The sequence below is a fragment of the Dendropsophus ebraccatus genome, chromosome 2 (genome assembly GCF_027789765.1).
Source record: "Dendropsophus ebraccatus isolate aDenEbr1 chromosome 2, aDenEbr1.pat, whole genome shotgun sequence".
Taxonomy (NCBI): Eukaryota; Metazoa; Chordata; class Amphibia; order Anura; family Hylidae; genus Dendropsophus; species Dendropsophus ebraccatus.
Window position 1 is genome coordinate 141985412 of NC_091455.1, and position 24648 is coordinate 142010059.

General features: G+C 47.1%; 1 protein-coding gene across 5 annotated transcripts in view; it reads right to left on the reverse strand.

The window, feature by feature from the left end:
- RALA (RAS like proto-oncogene A) overlaps positions 1–15052 on the reverse strand; it is a 58500-nt gene extending 43448 nt beyond the window's left edge. The window contains exon 1 of one of the 5 annotated variants that reach the window (XM_069958409.1): positions 14404–15052. The gene's annotated coding sequence lies outside the window, so the exon portion shown is untranslated. Of the gene's footprint in view, positions 1–14182; positions 14323–14403 lie in introns of those variants that run through there. The other 4 variants (XM_069958408.1, XM_069958411.1, XM_069958410.1 and 1 more) reach the window with 4 other exon arrangements.
- Between the last annotated feature and the right edge of the window lie 9596 nt (positions 15053–24648).

A 24648-nucleotide genomic window follows, 5' to 3' on the forward strand; every position in this document is an offset into this window, starting at 1 on the left:
TCAACGTGGGGTGGATACGGTCAACGTGGGGTGGATACGGTCAACGTGGGGTGGATACGGTCAACGTGGGGTGGATACGGTCAACGTGGGGTGGATACGGTCAACGTGGGGTGGATACGGTCAACGTGGGGTGGATACGGTCAACGTGGGGTGGATACGGGCAACGTGGGGTGGATACGGGCAACGTGGGGTGGATACGGGCAACGTGGGGTGGTCACGGGCAACGTGGGGTGGTCACGGGCAACGTGGGGTGGTCACGGGCAACCTGCGGTGGTTACGGGCAACCTGGGGTGGATACGGACAACCGGCTGTGGTTACAGACAACCTGCTGTGGTTACAGGCAATCTAGGGTGGTTACAGGCAACCTGCTGTGGTTACGGTAAACATGAGGTGGTTACGGGCAACGTGGGGTGGTTACGGGCAATCTGGGGTGGTTACGGGCAATCTGGGGTGGTTACGGGCAATCTGGGGTGGTTACGGGCAATCTGGGGTGGTTACGGGCAATCTGGGGTGGTTACGGGCAATCTGGGGTGGTTACGGGCAATCTGGGGTGGTTACGGGCAATCTGGGGTGGTTACGGGCAATCTGGGGTGGTTACGGGCAATCTGGGGTGGTTACGGGCAATCTGGGGTGGTTACGGGCAATCTGGGGTGGATACGGGCAATCTGGGGTGGTTACGGGCAATCTGGGGTGGTTACGGGCAATCTGGGGTGGTTACGGGCAATCTGGGGTGGTTACGGGCAATCTGGGGTGGTTACGGGCAATCTGGGGTGGTTACGGGCAATCTGGGGTGGTTACGGGCAATCTGGGGTGGTTACGAATAAACTGAAATGCTCATAGGTAATCTGGGTACCTGTAATCTGGCGTGGTTACGGGCAATCTGGAGGGGGTCATTGGCAATTTGGGTTGGTCAGTGGCAAGGTGCGGTGGTCAGAGGCAAGGTGCGGTGGTCAGAGGCGACCTGCGGTGGTTGCGTGCAATCTGGGGGGGGGGTTACATGTAAATCTGGCATGATTACGGCAACCTGCAGTGGTTAGGGCAACCTGGGGGGGGGGGGGGGTTACAGACAATCTAGATTTGTTACGGATAAACTGAAGTGCTTATAGGTAATCTGGGGTGGGTACATGTAATTTGGGGTGATTACGGACAATCTGGAGGGGGTCACGGGCAACGTGCGGTGGTTACGGGCAACGTACGGTGGTTACGGGCAACGTGCGGTGGTTACGTGTAATCTGGGGGGTTACGTGCAATCTGACGTGATTACGGACAACCTGGGGGGGTTACGGGCAACCTGCGGTAGTAATCATAGTTCAGTGACAGAGACCAAATTGGTCTCTGTCACTTTAAATTTTCAGAGCTGGCTGGTTGTGAAGCGCATGCGCACTTCATAACCAGCCAGAACGTCGAGGAGGAAGGAGCTCCAGGATCAGGTAACGTATAAGGGGTAGGGGGGTGACTGGGGTGGGGGGCGACTTGGGGGACGGACCCTTACACTTTTTATCCCCTGTCACCAATCATTGATGGTGACAGGGGATAAAAAGTGCATCCCTGCACTGTGAACAGGCGATCGGCGGTATATAGTATATACCGCCGATCTCCTGTTCCGGGACCCCACAGGGGGGTCCCCGATCACTGCCCCATGCTCTCCGCTACCTCCGGTGGCGGAGAGCATGGGGTTTTAATTCATTTTTACATTTCCATAGCTGTGAACAGATATACTCATGTTCACAGCGATGGCGGCGGCCATCTTGGATCCGATGGCCGCCGGGGGAGGGGGGTTAGTGACTGGCTACTAGGAGGGGGGGCTGATCTGGGGTCTGATTCACTTATTTCATCTCCCCTCACCGTGGATTCACGGTGGGGGGAGATGAAAAGCACTGCAGCGCCGGCCCATTAGTGACCGCCGTATAGGCGGTCACTAAGGGGTTAACTGCCGGGATCCGGGATCGGCGCGGATCTCGGCAGTTGCGGCGGGTGCCCGGCTATCACTGACAGCCGGGCCTGGCCGGGGATGACAGGAGTGCAGCTCCTGCACCCCTGTCATCCCGTGGACGTACCGGCACGTCCATCTGCAGGAACTGTATGCAGATTTGGACGTGCAGATTTGGACTGTATGCAGATTTGGACGTGCCGGTACGTCCATATGCGGCAAGGGGTTAATTTGACATTGACCAAAAACTTCCAACACGGCTCATAATTAGCAGGCTAAAACATCAATTATTGTTAAACTATACCAGATAAACAATGGTTTCGATTGAAGTCCAGTAAAAGGGAAGATCTCAAAGTTTAAGGGCCCTATTACATGGGACGATTAGCGTTCATTGTTTGCTGTAATTCTGCATTCGTTCACTGTAGTTCCGCATTTTTTCACTAACCATTCAGTGTAATTGCACATTGTTCATTGTTTTGTTGGGATCAGATGGTGTAAATGATCATAGTAATGATTGAAACTAACGACTATCATTCCCATCCCGGTGTATCTAGTAAAGTGTACTACCTGCTACTGCAAGATGAAAACATAAAAAACTTAAAATAAGACACACTGAATCAAAGAGATTGCAACAGGCAAAGGCAGATGTTACACTGTTGCAATACAGGCCAAATGATGGGCACAAGATCACTATGACTACAATATTGCAGGCCATGCAACCGGCAGTCAGTATATTCTGTGAAACTGGATTAATAGTGCAACAGAAAAGGTCTTCTATGTCTTCCACTGTAAAGTCCAAAATTCATAATGCCCATCAAAGTGGGTTTTTTTTCCACCACAGACAGTGCCACACCCGTATGGGCATGGCATTGCAGCTCAGTCCCATTGAAGTGAATGGAGCAAAAGTTACACATTCTACACAGATGTCCCATTGATATGATGAAACCAAAAATCAGTAATTCTGATATTTTGTATTATTATTTGGGATCAATAATGTTATATTTTTTCAGATATTAGTTCAGACATTTCTGCACAAGTTTACAATAAAGTTTTGGCTTTTTTTACTTTTGTTACTTTTTATTTAAATTGCAGGAAAGGGGAGGTAGAAGTAGGGGGTGTTTGTAAGTTCCTTAACCCTTTCCCGCACGAGGACGTAACTGTACGTCCTCGCGCGGGTGCGGGCGTTCAGAGCGGGGCCGTGCGGCGACCTCGCTCTGAACCGCGGCGGTCCCGGCTGCCGCTTGTAGACCGGGACCGCGGGTATTAGCGGGCACGGTCCGATCGCCGTGCCCGCTAATACAGTAATCAGATGCAGCTGTCAAACATGACAGCTGCAACCGATTACCAGATACAGCATTTCCCTGGTGTCTAGTGGCGGAGATCGCTCCTCCAGGACGTTGTCCCGGAAGAGCGACCTCCCTGTCTGATGCCGGCCGGGCACTCATCCAAGATGGCGCTGTCCCCGGCTTGGCACCCGTTTGTATTCGGCTGCAGCAGCCGAAAGCAAACGAGTGCCGATCTAATTGATCTTTGCTGTATATCTATACAGCAAAGATCTCAATGAGAGATCAAAGTATATATACTAGAAGTCCCCCAGGGGGGCTTCTAGTGTATGTGTAAAAAAAAAAAAAAAAAAAAAAGTGTTGTCATTAGTAAAAAGCCCCCTCATCCCAATAAAAGTCTGAATCACCCCCCTTTTCCCAGGTTATAAATAAAAGTAAACAAATAAATAAACATGTTTGCTATCGCCGCGTGCGTAATCGCCCGAACTATTAATTAATTACATTCCTGATCTCGCACGGTAAATGGCGTCAGCGGAAAAAAAATCCCAAATTGTGCATTTTTGGTCGCATCAAATCCAGAAAAAATTTAATAAAAAGCGATCAAAAAGTCATATATGCGCAATCAAGGTATCGATAGAAAGTAAACATCATGGCGCAAAAAATGACACCCAGCCCCATACAGCCCCATAGACCAAAGAATAAAAGCGCTATAAGCCTGGGAAGAGAGCGATTTTAAGGAACGTATATTTGTTAACAATGGTTTGAATTTTTTACAGGCCATCAGATACAATATAAGTTATACATGTTATATATCGTTTTAATCGTAACGACTTGAGGAACATATATAACAAGTCAGTTTTTTCCACAGGGCGAATGGCGAAAAAAAAACATTCCCCCCAAATAAAAGAAATGCGTTTTTTTTTCCAATTTCACCACACTTTGAATAATTTTCTGGTTTCGTAGTATACTTTATGCAAAAATTCAGCCTGTCATTGCAAAGTACAATTAGTGACACAAAAAATAAGGGCTCATGTGGGTCTGTAGGTGTAAAAATGCAAGTGCTATGGCCTTTTAAGCACAAGGAGGAAAAAATAAAAACGCAAAAACGAAAATTAGTCTGGTCCCGAAGGGGTTAATGTAGATGAACAAAAGCAACTCTAAAACATGAGGCTATAAAATGCAGATTTGCAAGCACAAATTATAACTCAGGAATACTCATGCAACTTTTTTACTTTGCACTCAGGCCACTGTAAGATTATACCGCAAAGAGAATAAGTGCCATTTGTACCGGACAGAGAGCAACCCTCTGCTCCCTCATGAGAGAAAAAATAAAATAAAATCATGGGGGTTACTGCGCATTCAGCATCTACCTACATTACAATGCCTAATTAACAGAGGATTACCTTGTCTCTCCTGGGCCTTTTTTATGTTTAACTGTGTAACAACAGTGAATCACAGTGGATTTAATTATGCTTTTCAGATAGATAGATCTCTTATCAATCTCAACAAACAAAAAGCTCAAATATTAACCCCTTAACGACATCGGGCGTAAACTTACGCCCTCGCGCCCTGGTACTTGGCGCATCAGGGCGTAAATTTACGCCCGATGTTTCCCCGATCGCTGCGTGTTCGCACACAGCGATCGGGGAAGATGGCCTGCTATAAATCATAGCAGGCCATCATAGCTTCTCGGCACGGGGGGTGGTTAACACCCCCCGTGCTTACGATCGCCGCTATAGGCTGATTAATTCAGATCAGCAAATAGACGGCACCGATCGCCATTACTGTAAAAAGTAATCGTGGTCACCGTGCCACCGGCCCGATCGCCGTGAACAGCCGGCAATCAGAGTCCCACAAAATAAAAAATACCTGCCCTGGACCCCTCAGCTAGGTAGCTGAGGGGTCCAGAGCAGGTATTTGTACATTACTCACCTGTCCCGGGGTCCTGATCGGCGTCTTCCGGGTTCGCGGCGTCCTCCGTCTTTCCGGCGCGTCTTCGGATCTTTCCGGCGGTCCTCGTCGTCTTCTTTCGGCTATTTTCGGCTCCAGCCTCGTCATTTTCCGGATTTTGCGCTCTGCTGCCCTCTAGCGGCTGATATGTGTAATACACTTAGCAGCTACAGGGATGTTCAGAATGTAGAAAAAGTTTTTTTCTATTTTCCGCACCCTATCGCCGCTGAGTGTTGATCAGCATCGCACGAAAGTGCGCTGCTAATCAGCAACTCCTCCTTTTTGGCGTAGGGTGTTTTTTTTCTATATTCTACTGCCACGGTCTGCTGATAAGTGCCGCGCATAAGTGCAGCATTTATCAGCAACTCCTTTGTTGGCGCAGGTTTTTTTTTTATACTTACTGTAAAAAAACACGTAAAAAACACTACATTACACCACACTACATTGAATAAAGTTTGACACTACACCACTACATACCCCATATACAAGTCCCCGTATAAAGATGGCCCCCAGGGTGTTTTCGGTGTCGGACGCATACGTTATTATTGCCTCCGACACCGAAACAGCCAGTGAGGATGAATGGGGGGTTCCTTCTTTCCTCTATTCATCCTCATCATCCTCATCATCCAGTGACGTGTCTGGGGGTAGCGTAGCGTACGCTGCCCCACAGACACGTCTTTTCCGCCAGTACCGTACCAATAAGAGATCGCGGTATGGTGTGAAATTCTACAAACTCTGTGAGAGTACCTCAGGGTACTCTTACAGATTTAGGGTACGTGCACACTGCGGAATGGCGAAGGATAACCCTTTGTGCATTCCGCAGCTGGCACCCGCCGGCGGACTGATGCGGGCGCGCGTCTCCACCCGTGTCATAGACTCCATTCTATACACGGGCGGATTCCGTCGTCCATCCAAAGAATGAATACGTTGGACGGAGAGCGGAATCTGCCCGGGCATAGAATGGAGTCTATGACGGACGGAGACGCGCGCCCGCATCAGTCAGCCGGCGGGTGCCAACTGCGGAATGCACGAAGGGTTATCTGTCGCGATTCCGCAGTGTGCACGTACCCTTAGAGTGTATGTAGGAAGGGACACCCGAATCCAGCCCCCAGATGCCCCCTCCCCCCCCATCCTCGGAACAAGTGGGAAGATCGTCCGGGAACTGATCTTCACACTGCTGGATAAAGGTCACCACCTGTACGGGGATAACTTTTATACCAGCACCCCCTCTTCCGGTCCCTCGCTGCCCTGTAGCTTGCGGCACGATCCGAACATATCAGAAGTAGTAATACCAGCCCTAATATTTAGCAGCCATGGAGCGGACCCAGCGCTTCTGGATATGAAGGACCCCGTATCGCACCAGGACAACATTTTCCAGGTGACGTCCCCCACACTGGAAAACAGGAGACCCCAGAAGAAGTGCAGAGTGTGGCGTAACAGGGGGATCAGGAAGGACACCATTTTCCAGTGTGACACCTGTCCTGGTCCCCCCGGCCTCTGCATACTGGATCGCTTCAAGGCGTACCACACGTCACTGGGGTTCCACATTATCTAAATTCTGTCCCTTATTCCTATTTCAATGGTCACGTTGGTCCAGGGATTATTCTGATCGCCATTATGGAGTCGGGAAGGAATTTTTCACCTGTGATGAGGCTACTGTCGTCTGCCTCACAAGAGTTTTTTTGCCTTCCTCTGGATCAACACAGGTTGAATTTGATGGACACCTGTAATTTCCAACCTTATAAACTAATAATTGGCCTAATACCCCCAAATAAATTAGAATTGTCCCTTTTCCCCAGCTAAATAGGTATGGCCGCCATTCCAATTAGAGGATGTCATGATGCAATTACAAAGCCTCTGTGCGGCCAGGACAGTAGAAACCCCCCACAAGTGACCCCATTCTGGAAACTACACCCCATAAGGAATCTAACAAGGGGGGCAGCGGGGATATGGCCCCCTGGTGACGGCCACATTTGAGACGTGAAAATGAAAAAAATTGTATTTTATTTTCTCGGCACATGTTCTACGTAAGTGACTGTCACCAGTGGGGTCCATATCCTCACTGCACCCCTTGTTAGATTCCTTATGGGGTGTAGTTTCCAGAATGGGGTCACTTGTCGGGGGTTTCTACTGACCTGGCAGCACAGGAGCTTTGTAATTGCGACATGGCCTCCATCCTCCATTCCAGCCTCTAAATGGCGCTCTGTCCCTTAGGTGGCTTGCCCTGTGCCCATATGGCATATTATGCCCACATGTGGGGTATTTTCGTACTCAGGGGAAACTACCCTACACGTTTTGTGTTCATTTTCTTTTTTAACTCCTTGTGGAAATGGAAAAAATCAAGGCTAGACCAACATTTAGTGTAATTTTTGTAAAATTTTTACTCTAAATCATTAATCTTGTCATGATTTTTTCATTTTCACAAGGGGCTAAAAGATAAAAAAACACAATAAATGTGTAGAGCAATTTCCCCTGAATACGGAAATACCCCACATGTGGACATAAAGCGCCATGCGGGTGCAGGGTAAGCCTCCGAAGGGAAGGAGCGCCATTTGGTTTTTGAAGGCTGGATTTGGATGGAATGGATTTTGAGGGACCATGCTGCATTCAAAAGGCCTCTGTGTTGCCAAGACAGTTGAAACCCCCCACAAGTGACCCCATTATGGAAACTACACCCCTCAAGGAATGTAACAAGGGGTGTAGTGAGCATATGGACCCCACTGGTGACGGGCACAAATGTGGAACAATGTGGCGTGAAAATGAAATATTACATTTTTTACACTATAATGTTGGTTTAGCCTTGAATTTATCATTTTCACAAGGGGTTAAAAGAGAAAAAAACACACAATATGTGTAGAGCAATTTCCCCAGAGTCCGTAAATACCCCACATGTGGACATTAAGTGCCATGTGGGCGCAGGGCAAGCCTCCGAAGGGAAGGAGCGCCATTTGGATTTTGGAGGTTGGATTTGGCTAGAATGGATGATGAACACCATGTCGCATTTACAGAGCCCTTGTGCTGCCAAAACACTGGAAACCCCCCACAAGTGACCCCATTCTGGAAACTGCACCCCTCAAGGAATCTAACAAGGGGTGCAGTGAGGATATGGACCCCTTGATGACGGGCACATTTGTGCCATGAAAGTGAAAAAAATGAATTTTTTTACTTTTACGTCACATTGTTCCACATTTGTGCCCGTCACCAGTGGGGTCCATATGCTCACTGTGCCCCTTGTTAGATTCCTTGAGGGGTGTAGTTTCCAGAATGGGGTCACTTGTGGGGGGTTTCCAGTGTCTTGGCAGCACGAGGGCTCTGGAAATGCGACATGGCCCTTGAAATCCTTTCCAGTGAAATTCAGCTTCCAAAAGCCAATTGGCGCGCCTTCCCTTTGGAGGCTCGTCCTGCGCCCCATTGGCACTTTATCGCCACATGTGGGATATTTCCGTACTCGGGAGAAACTGCGCTACACATTTTGTGTCTTTTTTTTCCTCTTATCCCTTTAAGAAAATGAAAAATTGAAGGCTAGAACAACGTTTTAGTGTAAAAAATAATTTTTTCTTTTTTCACGCCACATTGTTCGGAAAATCTGTGAAGCACCTGTGGGGTCCAAATGCTCACCGCACCCCTTGTTACATTCCTTGAGGGGTCTAGTTTTCTAAATGGTGTCCCTTTAGGGGTGTTTTTTAGGTTTTGGCACCCCAGAGCCTCTGCCAACCTGAAGTGGTACAGTCAGAAATGACCAAATATAACGGAGGCGTTGAAATTCACTAGGCGCTCCCTTATATCTGAGGCTTGTGGTTGCGTCAAATAGCGCAATAGGGCCACATATGGGGTATTTCTATAAACTGCAGAAACGGGGCAATAATTATTGGGGTGCATTTCTCTGGTAATAGGTTTATAATTATGAAAAATATTGGATTACAATAAAATCTCAGCACAGAAAATTAAAATTTTCTAATTTCTTACACACTTAGCTTTTATTTCTGTGACTCCCCTAAAGGGATAAAACACTTTCTGGATGTGCTTTTGCAGAGTGTGGGGGGTGCAGTTTCTGAAATGGGGTGCTTTGTGGGGCTTTCTAACATACAGGCCCCTCAAATACACTTTAAACCTGAACAGGTCCCTAAAAATATCTGATTTTGAAATTTTACTGGAAATTTGCTGCTAATGTTTTAAGCTTCCTATTGTCTAAAAAAAAATGAAAGATCGTTTAATAAATGCCGCCAACATAAAGTAGACATGTTGCTAATGCTATTTAATATATAATTTATGTGGTATAACCACTTTCTGTATACGCAAAAAAGTTTCAAAGTTGGAAAAATGCAGTTTTTCACATTTTTTCACATTATTTGGGTTTTTTTCATAAAGATTCGTTATGAGTATCGACTCCAATTTACCAGAAATGTAAAGTACAATATGTCACGAGAAAACAATCTCAGAATCAGCCGGATAGGTAAAAGCATCCCGAAGTTATTAATGAATAAAGTGACACTGGTCATATTCATAAAATTTGTCTCTGTCATTAAGGCCATTTCAGGCTCTGTCCTTAAGGGGTTAAAGCGAATGTGCTACTAGGTACATAGCTTTGTGTTTTTTACGTGAACAGACCGCCGACGGCACAGGGATTCCCGTGCCGTGGTCCTTTTTTGAAACCGCCGCTTGGTCTTTTCCCCAGCACAAAGCACTGGGGGCAGGCCTGCCGCCCTCGCGGTGTGACGAAAACCCCTCCCCTTTGTGATGCAGCTTCTTTAGAATCAATGGAGCTACTTCAAAGGACCGTGGCACAGGATCCCCGCAAAGGCACCTGTCTGTTCATGTTAAAAACACAAAGCAATATACTGTACCTAGTGGTTCATTCGATTTAAAGTGAATCTATTATCACAGGTGCTGATATTTTTATTAGGTTTATTATAATCACTGATCGACTAAGCAATGTTGATTCCAGTGGTGCCGTTCACTCAGAGATCCACCAGCCCATTCTACAGACCTCTTAATTTTTCAGTACAGTGGTAACTTGGTTTAAGAGCTCACAGTTTTTCTAAATTGTGACTTTGTTTAAGAGCATTGCTTTGGTTTAAGAGCTCCCTGTACTGGGTGGGAGCGCAAGTGGGGGAGGGGCATGGTCTGCATAGTGTGGTCTACAGCAACGTACTCTGACCCAGGAAGTCTCCCTCATCTTCCAAATCATGGCAGATCCACTTCATGCTGGGGCTCACATCAGGGGACAGGACTGTGGATGTAATCTCTTCATAGCTGTAACCTCTCTCTCTTCCTGGACAGAGAGCGCTGCATGCATGTGCCCACATCTGCCCTGCTCATTCCTTCATGCTCCCTGCAGTCTCTGTCAGCCCTTGTGTTTCCCATCCTCTCCATTACTGTACAGTAACTTATAATATCACATATTCTGCTGTTTCTGAATGTGTGTTTCATTAGTTTCACAAGTTATTCAGAATAATAAATCATTTTTGGCTTGTGGAACCAATTGTCTACATTTCTATGATTTCTTATGGGAAATATTTGCTTTGGTTTAAAAGTGGATTTGGATTACAAGCACGGTCACGGAACGAATTATGCTCGTAATCAAAGGCACCACTGTATATGCTAATTAGAAAAACAGGTGCACTGGAGATGGGCACAGTGCACCAATATCCCCTCCCATCACTGTCGCCCCTCACATGAATAAAATGAGGCACAACAGCGATGGGAAGCGATATTGGTGCACTTGGTTTTATATTATATTACTCTATCTTTGTGTCTGTATAGGGTGCAAAATCTAAATCTTGGTAACAACAGGTCTTGGCAGCAATGCAGTTAGCACATCAGGGCATACATTTCTGCACAAGCGACACTAAAGTTTTGGCTCTTTTAGTTTTGTTTGTGATAGGGTAGGCTCAGAAGCAGAGCCTACCAGACTGGCACTGGGAGACGGCTATCAAAAAAGCTGCATTCCTGCCACAACTGCAGAGGCTGGCATTGGTGCCGATCTCAGTTTAATCATATAAATGCCACAAGGAGAAAGGAGCTGCCAGAGCACCCTAGGACTGAGCACTCACCACAGTAAGGCTTCCAGTCCCCTTTGAATCTGACGCCGGAAAAAATCATGTGACCGACAGGCCCCGCCCCTTTGCCGCACGCTGATGCAGCTTCACCCTCCCAGAGCTCCTCCTGAGAAGGCCCCAGCCTCCAGAAGCTGCCGAACACTGCCTGCAGCACAACTATCCCCTGGCTCATCCTGAAAAGCCCCCACAGCGTCCGTGGCCACCAGAGAACCAGTCCATGCTGAGGGAAGCCAGGGGAGGATCGGGGACCCATCTACTGGAGGTGCCGGGGGCCAGACCAGACTGGGAGGCTGCTCCAGAAGAGGAGTCCGACGTCGCCGAGAAGCCGGTAAGAGATTCGGACCGGTAACCCACAGTCACCTTCTTCCTGATCCAGGGAAAGAAGGAGGTAGAAAAACAACCACCTTCCAGCTCCTGTTCCCATGGGGACAGGAAAGAAAAACTGGCGATAGGAGGGAAGTTTGCTTTCCTGTATCCTGTTTTCTGTCCAATGAGAATAGGAGGTGGACCTCTCCAGGGGTGCCCTCATAGGGCAAGAAGAGAAAATAAAAATGAAGCCCAGAGCCATCAAACCAAAATAGAAACTGATGTAGAATGCCAACAGCAACCAACCACAAGGCACTCAAAGCTAAACTGTAATTGGATGATATGGAAAGTTTGTAGTTACTCTGCATATATCCTGAACCCACAGAACTGTTACTAAAGTCACAGGATAATACCAATCACATGCAGGCACTAAGAGGAAAACATGGATGGTTGGTGGGGTCAGCCATAGGCCCAAATTTATCAGCTCTGTCAGCGTCATCGCTGGGGGCTTTATTAAATTTTTTTATTATTATAATTATTAAATTAATGAACAAAATTACCCCAGGTGACAGGTTCCATTTAATGGGTTTTCTCTGGATATATTTTATCTTGTCACCTTCATTTTGAAGGATAAGAGGAATTTAGGATCCCATGATTGTGGGGGAAAAAAAAAAAAAAAAACATTCTTCCAGTGCCACTGCATATAATCAGCCAGTGCGTTTATGAATATGCATACAATAAGCAAAGCCACAAGAAACTGTATAATACTAAGTACCAGTATGCTGTGATTCAGTGTTCTTCATTGCTGGTGATACTGCATATCAGACTTATAATAGAGTTTATAATAAGCCAAGTGTTTGAGGTGCTATACACACAATAACAGTAACTGGATAATACTATCCTACTAGAACCCATCAGAGTACCATGTAACAGTGAAATCATATACGAATATTCTCTGGATATATACAAAATTACAAAAATCTTACCACATATCTTAATTTTAAGGAGTCTAATTATTGCTTCTATTCTTACACAAGTACAAGTGTAACATGTGAAGGTCACATACCCAGATAAGATATGACGCAAGGCTTCCAATAATTTCTTCCTCCATCAGCTACTTATACAAGGCGACATCACTACTACAGTACCACTCATCCTCCAGAGCCTACCTAACCTGTAACATGATCTTGTTGATGTTCAGGAACACCTTACATCATATGGAAAAGGGCGTTGATATTTATGACCAGGGCACCTGCACCACGTTTCCGGCTTCCTCTATGGCTCAAACAATTCGCCCCACCGCCCCAGGCTACAACAGCAACTTAATACACATGATATCCGACAGGGAAACATGAAGTGCAGGCCTGACAGCGAAGTGCTGCACTACACCACACCCCAACAGTACAGCCTGCAAGTTGTCAGCCAGGCTTCTGCTAACAAACACCAGGAATACCTCCACAAAGGAACATACTAACACACATCTACTTGTCACAAATATCACTATACTATACTACACACATCAACAACATATGGCTAGATACATCACTAAAAGGGAGGGATAGATATAAGATAGGAGGCATCTGTGGTTACAAGGTACATACAATGATGATAGTAAGTGCAGTCTATACAAATTGCAGTTTAGCAGCCATGGTGCTGGGTGTATGGGTGTAGCACTTGCCAACATGCGGCCAGGTCACTTGTAGATGTCTATAGTGCCCACTTATCACTTGTTTAAATTGTCAATATGCACATGATGTGTCTTGTACATCACTGCACATACATACACATTCTTTAGTATATATATATATATATATATATATATATATATATATATATATATATATACACACACACACACACTATCATGGTAATATACATACTGCACAGTAGTGATGGATGATCTATATAGAATAGATGTATGTTATAGGTACAGCACGCGTTCCTCTGTCACTGTCCGTACTGTGTATAGCGACAGCTATGTATGTCCGTGTCTATATAGTATGTACGTCCGTGTCTATATAGTATGAATGTCCGTGTGTACATAGTATGTATGTCCTTGTCAATATAGTATGAATGTCCATGTCTATATAGTATGTACGTCCGTGTGTATATAGTATGAATGTCCTTGTCAATATAGTATGAATGTCCGTGTCTATATAGTATGTACGTCCGTGTGTATATAGTATGAATGTCCTTGTCGATATAGTATGAATGTCCGTGTGTATATAGTATGAATGTCCGTGTATATATAGTATGAATGTCCGTGTGTACATAGTATGAATGTCCGTGTGTACATAGTATGAATGTCCGTGTATATATAGTATGAATGTCCGTGTATATATAGTATGAATGTCCGTGTATATATAGTATGAATGTCCGTGTATATATAGTATGAATGTCCGTGTGTATATAGTATGTATGTCCGTGTGTATATAGTATGTATGTCCGTGTGTATATAGTATGTATGTCCGTGTCTATATAGTATGTATGTCCGTCTCTATATAGTATGTATGTGTATACATAGTATGTATGTCCGTGTGTATATAGTATGTATGTCCGTGTGTATATAGTATGTATGTCCGTGTATATAGTAGACTAGGGTCAGCTGCTGCCACAGACACGCCAGTAAGCAGTAGGTCTCTGTACACACGTACACGATGTGAGGACGATGCGCTGGGCTGTGCTCAGTATGAGGGTCCCGTTCATTACCGGAGGCGGCAGCACGGGACACACGATACACACGACATACAATCCAGTCGTCATGACGAGGACATGTCGGTGTCGCCGCCGAGTACGTGCTATAGATGGCGCGCAGGAAGCGGTATTGTTCCCCGGGATGTGAGGGACAGAAGCGCCGCATTCAGCCCGCACTCACCTGACGGCTCCAGGCTGCACCTCGGCCACACTGAGCGCTCGGACAGCAGCCTTCCCTTCTCCACAGCCGCTGCTCGGGGCCCTTATCCCCCCGCTCCTGCCTCCCTGTTTCTCCTCCCTTCCTCGTATTTCCACTTCCTCCTCAGTCCCGCGTGTATTGTTCAGTGACAGGGATGTGGGGGTTCGGGCGGGAGAGCGGTGTCCGGTGGGGCCCAGTGCTGCAGAGCCGGCGGCTGTGTGTAAGGAGAGCCCGGGAGGAGCTGGAGGAGGGGGCGCTGTACAGATGATGAGGAGGAGGAAGATGATGATGATGCTGTTCGCAGTGTGAGCCGCACACAGCAGTGACCCGCCCGCTGGTTTTGCAGCTGGGAGCAGAGGACCGCAAGGATCTGTGTGTGAACGACAACCAAGTCCTTGTTTTCCGGTTAATGCAATTTCTGCCTGTAGTTCCACATAGGAATAAAAGGGCGGGAACAGACTGTCAGCAGCCACTGTGCAGGGTCATCTACGCCTGGGTGTAGTCCTTCATATAGGATTTCATGGTTGGTTCACAATACCTTTTAGGATCACCTTGGGGTTCTCCCCTCAGAGCCTCTCTGTACCTGTATAAGGCCCCCATGATCACATCATCATAATGTGTTTGAGGAGAACCATCCCATATGCATCCATATGATATTTGTGGATCTGAAAAAAATACTAAAAGTCTGGCCAAGGAGAGAAGCCTGGCTACGGGTTGCCAGGCAACTGATCTGCAATTATGGATGATAATCCAGATGCCATCCATATTTTTTACAAGGTGCCATAGAAAATCAGTGGGGTCCTCTACTGTCCACAATTGCAGACAGTAAGCGGACCAGAAGTCATGTAAATGTGGCCAAAGGAAGAGATTAGTCTACACCAGAGGTCTGCTTGTGCCCAGAATGGCATATACCATGGGAATGTATCAAAAAATTTCAACGGAACTCGCAGAGTGAAATCTGCTGTGATCCGGTGTGTGTGAATTTACCCTTACAGAACTACGGGGGGATAGATATTTATGCTCCCCCCCACATCGATTTTACAACTGTACTGGGCTCCTGAGTGAGTGGAACTTAAAGGAAATGGCCTTTAACTCCTAGACGACCCATGGCGTAAATGTACGTCACTTGATAAAGAGACCGGAGCGGTCTCGAAACAAGTGTCGCTGGCATAATTCTTTTAATAAATTTTATGATATTTTATATCACTATTACCCCTTGGACCTGCGCCTGTTTTACCCACCTTGAAATGTAGGAGGATACTGACTGATTTTAGATTTTTGACAGCCATACCCACCACCCTCAGCAGGTTTGGTCGTCAATATACTATGGATGGGGCTTTCCAAACTGTCCATCAACATATGATGTCGGTGGAGATAGGGGTCAGGCTTGATGGAAAATCACTGCCCAACCCCTTTAGTTTCAGGAGAGATAAGCTTCAATTAGACCTTTTCTCTGTAGCTTACCCATACCTATAGAGAACACAGAATCGCTCAGCCTTGCTGAAAACATTCCTGTGTATGGGGAGGATATGTCTAGCATTACTGCTGTTTACAAAATTGCATCTTCAAATGCCCTAAATTGACACAAAAAAATGAAAAGAAAACGTTTTAGAAATATAAAAAAAAATTATAAAGTTATAGCCCGCTGATGCCGCCCAGCAGTGAGCGGGGAACGAGGAGAAAACGAGCGCTGAGAGCGCTTATTGCTCCTCAAGTTGGCCCGTGGAATAGGGCCTTTATTCTCTCCATTTCAAGGGGCTAGGCTTTCCTATGCCATGACATTGGTTTGGTTCCCTGCATCACTGTATAAAGCTGGTATGCAGCTTGTGGTGTGTACTGGCCCACAGCGGCAGCAGCATCTTTAGGGTACTATTACACAGAACGATTTTTAACTACTAACGATAAACAATCGCACACAAGATTGTTTATTGTTAACCTAAAATCGTTCACCATATTACACAGAACGACAATCGTTAGTTACTATCGTTACTGCGATCGTTACTATAATCGTTTTCTCCTTCTGATCCCAGCAAAACAATGAACAATGTGCAAATACACTAAACGATTAGTGAAAAAATGTGAAACTTGAGTGAACAAATGTGGAATTACAGCGAACGAATAGCAAACGATTAACTATAATTTTAGGTTCAGATCTAAATCAACGATCAAGGACATACAAATGATTTTTCGATTGTTGCCTGCAATTACACAGAACGATTATTGTTTAAATTCAAACGATTTAACAATATTTCGCACGATAATCGTCCCGTGTAATAGGGCCCTTAAACGGCAGAAAATTAAGTTTTAATCCCCAGCACATGGCAGGCAGAGGCGAGCAGGTAGTCATCTGGGCGGCTCCCCTCCCGTGTGCAGTCACTGCTCTTTGGCTGTCAGCGCGCTCGGTATGGATGACTAACAGGTGGAGAGGCCAGTAAAAAGAAAAAAAAAACAATCTGCTGGTCATTGACATAGTCCACCAAATCCAATGTAATCCTCAGGATACCAATATCTGAAAAACTAAAAGACACAAAAAAGGCAGGAGCAGAACACCCATCCCTTTGACATAGGGCTTGGTGATTAGGCGCTAAATCAACATCACAATTATTTAAACATGTAACCTCGATTACGATTATTGAACTATTATCACACCATGCCCCTTTTATAAGACACACCCTATTCACAAGCCATACCCATTAGGGCATGCCACACTGCAGAATTATTGTTTGTTATTTTTCTTGGTTAATTGCACTAAAGCTGGGATTCTAAGCCCTGGCGGGCAGGGTCCTCTTCCCCATGTATCAGTCTGCCATCTGCCTTCATGTAATGTGTTTTGATCTTGTAATGTTCTTGTTTGTTACCCCTGTCGCCTGTATAGTGCTCTGAAAGTGTGCTTTATAAATAATAATAATAATAATACTAATAATATTAATAATAATAATAATAATAAAATTCTTCTAATAATAGTAAACTGTATATATATGGGTCATGCACTGTAACTATGGGTTGAATATGTAGGGAGATGCAAAGTAATTATCGGCTGTATATATTGAGAGATGCACTGTCATTATAGGTTGTATATAGAGGGATGCACTGTCACTATGGACTTTATATATATTAGAGGGTGTACTGTCACTATGGGCTCTATATATTAGGGGGATGCATGGACACTATTGGTTGTATATATAGGGGGAGGCACTGTCGCTATGGGCTGTATATATTATGGGGATGTCACCATAGGCTGTATACAGGGCCGCTTTAACCAGAGGGCACATGGTGCATGTGCACCGGGCCCACTGGTTAAAGCCCCCCCCCCCGAGCAGGCCGGCCGTTGCTATGTGCGACCAATGCGGTCGCACAGGGCTCCGGCCACCAGCCTGTCAGGGGGGAGCGCCATGGATGGGTAATCTACTTACCCCTCCATGGCGCCCCCTGCAGGGCCCCGGCGTTCGCCGCTGCCCCAGCCCGCTGCTGCTGCCCCCGCCCGCTGCTGCTGCGGCGCTTCAGCGCTGCAGCAGCAGCGACACTGACAGAGAGAGAGCCATTGGCTCCCTCCCTGTCAGTCCCTCTTGTGGCCGCACTTCCTGCGGTCACAAGAGGCCGCACTCTCCCTCTAGCGCCCGACGTCACTTGAGCGTCGGCGCGAGGGTAAGGGGAGTGCAGCCTCTTGTGACCGCAGGAAGTGCGGCCACAAGAGGGAATAGAAGAGGAACGCGTGGACCCAGGTGAGTAACAGTGTTTGTTTTTTTCAATGTTATATGGGAGGGGGAGCTATATACTATTGTTGAGCACAGGGGGCTATATACTATTGGGGGGCACAGGGGGCTATATACTATGGGGGAGGACAGGGGGCTATATACTATGGGGGAGCACAGAGGGCTATATACTATGGGGGAGGACAGGGGGCTATATACTATGGGGGAGCACAGGGGGCTATATACTATGGGGGAGCACAGGGGGCTCTATACTACTGGGGAGCACAGGGGAGCTATATACTATGGGGGAACACAGGGGGCTATATACTATGGGGGAGCACAGGGGGCTATATACTACTGGGGAGCACAGGGGGCTATATACTACTGGGGAGCACAGGGGAGCTATATACAATGGGGGAGCACAGGGGAGCTATATACTATGGGGGAGCACAGGGGGCTATATACTATAGGGGAGCACAGGGGAGCTATATACTATGGGGGAGCACAGGGGAGCTATATACTATGGGAGAGCACAGGGTGCTATATACTATAAGGAAGCACAGGGGGCTATATACTACTGGGGAGCACAGGGGAGCTATATACTATGGGGGAGCACAGGGGAGCTATATACTATCGGGGAGCACAGGGGAGCTATATACTATCGGGGAGCACAGGGGAGCTATATACTATGTGGGAGCTATATACTATGGGGGAGCACGGAGCTATATACTATGGGGGAGCACAGGGGAGTTATATACTATGGGGGAGCACAAGGGGCTATATACTATGGGGGAGCACAGGGAAGCTATATACTATGGGGGAGCACAGGGGAGCTATATACTGTGGGGGAGCACAGGGGGCTATATACTACTGGGGAGCACAGGGGAGCTATATACTATGGGGGAGCACAGGGGGCTATATACTACTGGGGAGCACAGGGGAGCTATATACTATGGGGGAGCACAGGGGAGCTATATACTATGGGGGAGCACAGGGGAGCTATATACTATGGGGGAGCACAGGGGAGTTATATACTATTGGGGAGCACAGGGGAGCTATATACTATGGGGGAGCACAGGGGAGCTATATACTATGGGGGAGCACAGGGGGGCTATATACTATGGGGGAGCACAGGGGGCTATATACTATTGGGGAGCACAGGGGGCTATATACTATGGGGGAACACAGAGGAGCTATTTACTATGGGGGAGCACAGGGAGCTATATACTATGGGGGAGCACAGGGGAGTTATATACTATGGGGGAGCACAGGGGGCTATATACTATGGGGGAGCACAGGGGAGCTATATACTATGGGGGAGCACAGGGGACTGTATACTACTGGGGAGCACAGGGGTCTATATACTATGGGGAGCACAGGGGTCTATATACTATGGGGAGCACAGGGAAGCTATATACTATGGGGGAGCTCAGGGGAGCTATATATACTGGGGAGCACAGGGGAGCTATATACTACTGGGGAGCACAGGGGGCTATATACTATGGAGGAGCACAGGGGGCTATATGCTATGGGGGAGCACAGGGGGCTATATACTATGGGGGAGCTATATACTATGGGGGAGCACAGGGGGCTATATACTATGGGGGAGCACAGGGCGCTGTATACTATGGGGGAGCACAGAGGAGCTATATACTATGGGGGAGCACAGGGAGCTATATACTATGGGGGAGCACAGGGCAGTTATATACTATGGGGAGCACAGGGGGCTATATACTATGGGGGAGCACAGGGGAGCTATATACTATGGGGGAGCACAGGGGACTGTATACTACTGGGGAGCACAGGGGTCTATATACTATGGGGAGCACAGGGGTCTATATACTATGGGGAGCACAGGGGAGCTATATACTATGGGGGAGCACAGGGGAGCTTTATACTATGGGGAGCACAGGGACTATATACTACTGGGGAGCACAGGGGGCTATATACTATGGGGAGCACAGGGAAGCTATATACTATGGGGGAGCTCAGGGGAGCTATATACTACTGGGGAGCACAGGGGAGCTATATACTACTGGGGAGCACAGGGGGCTATATACTATGGAGGAGCACAGGGGGCTATATGCTATGGGGGAGCACAGGGGGCTATATACTATGGGGGAGCTATATACTATGGGGGAGCACAGGGGGCTATATACTATGGGGGAGCACAGGGCGCTGTATACTATGGGGGAGCACAGAGGAGCTATATACTATGGGGGAGCACAGGGAGCTATATACTATGGGGGAGCACAGGGCAGTTATATACTATGGGGAGCACAGGGGGCTATATACTATGGGGGAGCACAGGGGAGCTATATACTATCGGGGAGCACAGGGGAGCTATATACTGTGGGGGAGCACAGGGGAGCTTTATACTGTGGGGGAGCACAGGGGAGCTATATACTGTGGGGGAGCACAGGGGAGCTATATACTATGGGGGAGCACAGGGGAGCTATATACTATGGGGGAGCACAGGGGAGCTATATACTATGGGGGAGCACAGGGGAGCTATATACTATTGGGGAGCACAGGGGAGCTATATACTATTGGGGAGCACAGGGGTCTATATACTATGGGGGAGAGCACAGGGGGGCTATATACTATTGGGAGAGCACAGGGGGCTATATACTATTGGGGGGGAGCACAGGGGGGCTATATACTATTGTGGGAGAGCATAGGGGTCTATATACTATTGGAGAGCACAGGGGGGCTATATACTATTGTGGGAGAGCACAGGGGGGCTATATACTATTGTGGGAGAGCACAGGGGGGCTATATACTATTGTGGGAGAGCACAGGGGGGGCTATATACTAATGGGGGAGCGCACAGGAGGGCTGTATATAACTGGAGGAGCACATGAGGGGCTATATACTACAGGGACACCTTAAAACTATGGAGGCATAGAGGGGTGTAACTATGTAGGAGTACAGAGGGGTGTAACTACTGTATAGGGGTACAAGGGACCTAACTACTGTATGTGTTGGAGCCTAAAATATTTGTCTGGCAGATTCTGGAGAGAAGATTCACAGCCAGGGGAAGACTTCAAGGTGGCCCAGGCTGGATGGAGAGAAAAAGAAAAGGTAACAGACTCTGATCGGAGAAGACGCCACCGGTGAGTCACTGGATGTAACTGCACTCTGTTATAGGGTTGTAGTGTTAGGGGTCATGATGTGGCGGTATTATGTAATGGTATCATTGGTGATATCTTTCTGTTTTGTTTAGTGCAGTTTTTATGTAATCACTGTATGGTGGAAATAGTGTTATAAGGTAACTACTGTATGTATTGGGGCTCTTGATACAGTGTGGGGGCAAATTCAGTACATTATACAATGTGCCGAAAGGGAAGGGGGGGCCCGCTCTTGAGGGCTGTGCACTGGGCCCACCAATGTATTAAAACGGCCCTGGCTGTATATATGGGAAATACATTGTTACTATGAGCTGAAGATGTTACATAGTCAGCTGCACATTTGGGGTCAGATACTCTATGTAACTGACTATGATGCTTTGCATAGAGGGTGCACAATACTGATGTGATGAACTCCTGTGGCTCTTATACAGCCATATAACTCATACACTGGTCTCCTGTATTCCCCACAGTGTGCACAAATTGATCTGCATATAACATCAGCGCTCCGGTATACAACAGCCACCTGCCTCTGCTGTTCGTGCCTCTGCTGCTCTAGCCATGAATAGGTTACACAGAAATATTCAGCCATATTCTACCCCAGCCATGCTGCCCCTCTGCCCCCCAGCTAAAAGGAGTCTGCAGTTCCCTGCTAAAAGGAGAGACACAAAAGAAAGGCAGGAGCAGAACACCCATCACTTTGACATACGGCTGGCTATTATGGCCTATATCAACATCATGATTAATTTAACATGTAACCTCAATGACTACCCGCACAGGCTAATCACTTGCTGTAGCGGGACAGCACACTAAGGAAAGCACATGGTTACAGGTACCAGGCTTCCATAGATGGTGTATGTGCTCCCCCAAACCACGGACCACGGCAGTGGAGTCTTTGAGTTCCTATGCTGTGCGATGAAAGGAGGAGTTCACCTCCTTTGGTGCAACTGTCCCAAATAGTACATAGGTAGGACAAAAAGAACATTGAAAACATGCATAGCAGAACATATGTACAATATTAGGAGAGGAGATAAAAAGCATCCATTATCTGCACATTTATTTGAACACCACCACCAAGACCTTAGCCATTTGTAGTCCTACACAGGGTCAAAAAGAGGGACATGTAGAATCCACCTGACCTTCCAATGAACTTGAGCACTGCTCTATAGCGACGGCTATATCATTTATGATCACTGCATCATCTTAAGTGATATGCATCACCTCAATAAGCCAAGTCCAGGTTGGCCGGGAATTGTAAACTTGATTATTACTCTATACTCTGACTGCCGGAGGTCTGCTGCTTACCTCCGTGCAGTCCGATCTTCTGGTACAAACAAAAATAAAAAAGGATTAAAAAATAGATCTAAACGTATGTTTTTTTTCATACACAAAAAAAAACATTTTTAGTGTACGCTAAAAAAACGGATGCTTTTTGATCATGGTTTTTTAATAATTTGTTATTATGGAAGTCAATAGAAGGATCAATGGAGGATCAGAGTGAAGGCACACAAAGAAGTCTGAACCCAGCCTAAAACAGCTCGGCTAAAAATCTATGCCGGGGAAGGATTTTGCGCAAAAACTGAAAATTTGCACATAATTAATCTAATGAAAAAAGTAGTTAATAGGAAACCCTACCCCCTCCCAGGGCAAACATTGAAAAAAGGCGCAGGCGGCGGAGACTGATGGAGAATAGCATAAAACCCTTACTAAATCTTGCATAGATTTTTATGAAATGCACAACCCCCCCCCCCCCCCCCCCCGTGTAATGATTGCAGCGTGTTTCAGTGCTGGACCCGATCTTGGCGCCTGTTTCAAGCAGCTATACTCAGCTGATAGGCGCTCTGTGTGAGGCAGGAGAGATTATTTTTTTGCTTCATACAGAGCGCCTGTCAGCTGAGTTGTATCGGGGCGATCTATAGGCGCTCTGTACGAAGCAAGAAAGAAATCTCTCCTGCCTCACACAGAGCGCCTGTCAGCTGAGTATAGCTGCTTGAAAAAGGCGCCGAGATCGGGTCCAGTGCTGCAACACGCTTAGCCCAGGGGGTGGGGATGAGTGATCTGTGTATCCCAATGTTTACATAGGGAGGGGGGCCGGGGGGTCCCCAATCATTACACAGGGAGGGGGGCCGTACTCATTACACAGGGAGGGGGGGGGGGCGCAATCATTGCACAGGGAGGGGGGCCGGGGGGATTGTGGGGATTACACTGACTGGCCAGCTCTGGAACAGGGTGTCATGTGACGTCCGGTGCTCAGGGAGGGACGTTTGTAAGGCTATGAAGCCTGCTAAGTGTATAACTAACTAGAAGCTGGCTGAGTCGGGAAGTCAGCACACTTCGGGGCCGGTGACGTCACAGGACCACGTGACTCATGTAAATATTTAGAGAAAGAGGAAATTCGTAATAGAAACCAATAAGGCTAATTAATTATATTACAAGGCTAATCTGTAGAGTTAATGTCAAAATAACCTGGAATACCCCTTTAACTTAGCAGCTGAATCCCCAATAAAATGTTGGAAAATTAGGAAATTTTTGTGTCTATCACTCAATGCTAGTGATTTCTTGGAGGTATAATATGGCTTGAGGGGGTATGTATTGGTCTAGGCCAAAATATACCCAGGGTATAATCTAGCCTAGGCCATTTTAACCCAGGGTATAGTCAGGACTGAGGGTATACTCTGGCCTGTTACATAGCATCTTATAGTCTGAAAGTGCCTGACTTTTGGGGGGTTCAAAATGTATTCCCTAGGTCAGCCATGTCAAACTCTGGCCCACGGGCCAAATCTGTCCCACAGTGCCATTATTTTTGGCCCGCCATGCTTTTCCCTTGCTGTATTAACCCCTTCCCGCATCAGGGCGGAACTGTACGTCCTGATGCGGGAGGGGGCGTTCAGAGGGGGGCCGCGCTGCCACCCCGCTCTGAACCGCTGCGATCCCGGGTGTCATGTGTAGCCCGGGACCGCGGCTATTAGCGGACGTGGTCCAATCGCCGCGCCCGCTAATTATACTTTTAAATGTAGCTGTCAAATCTGACTCAGCGAAGCTCCGACACTGATCCCGGCTCGGCATTTCATTCCTCTGGTCTGCTGCAGACCAGAGTAAGGGCCAGTTCACACTGAGCAAGATCGTCGAAATTGAAGAGGAAAGTTTACTGGCCGAAAATCTAGCGTACTAGTTCCGTGCGTAATTTCGTGCAATTACCGCGAGGACAGGAGGCGACAGGAGGATGTTTCCTGATGCTTCCTGAACAAACAGAATAGAGGAGACAGAGAAGAGAGACGGTGTGTGGATAAGTTGGTCTACACAAATGGCTAATATGAGAATTAAGTGAGGCTGATTTGGGGTCACATTTGACTCTTTTGTGTAATATTGCTGTGTATTGGCCAGTTTTTGCATGTGAGTACATGTCC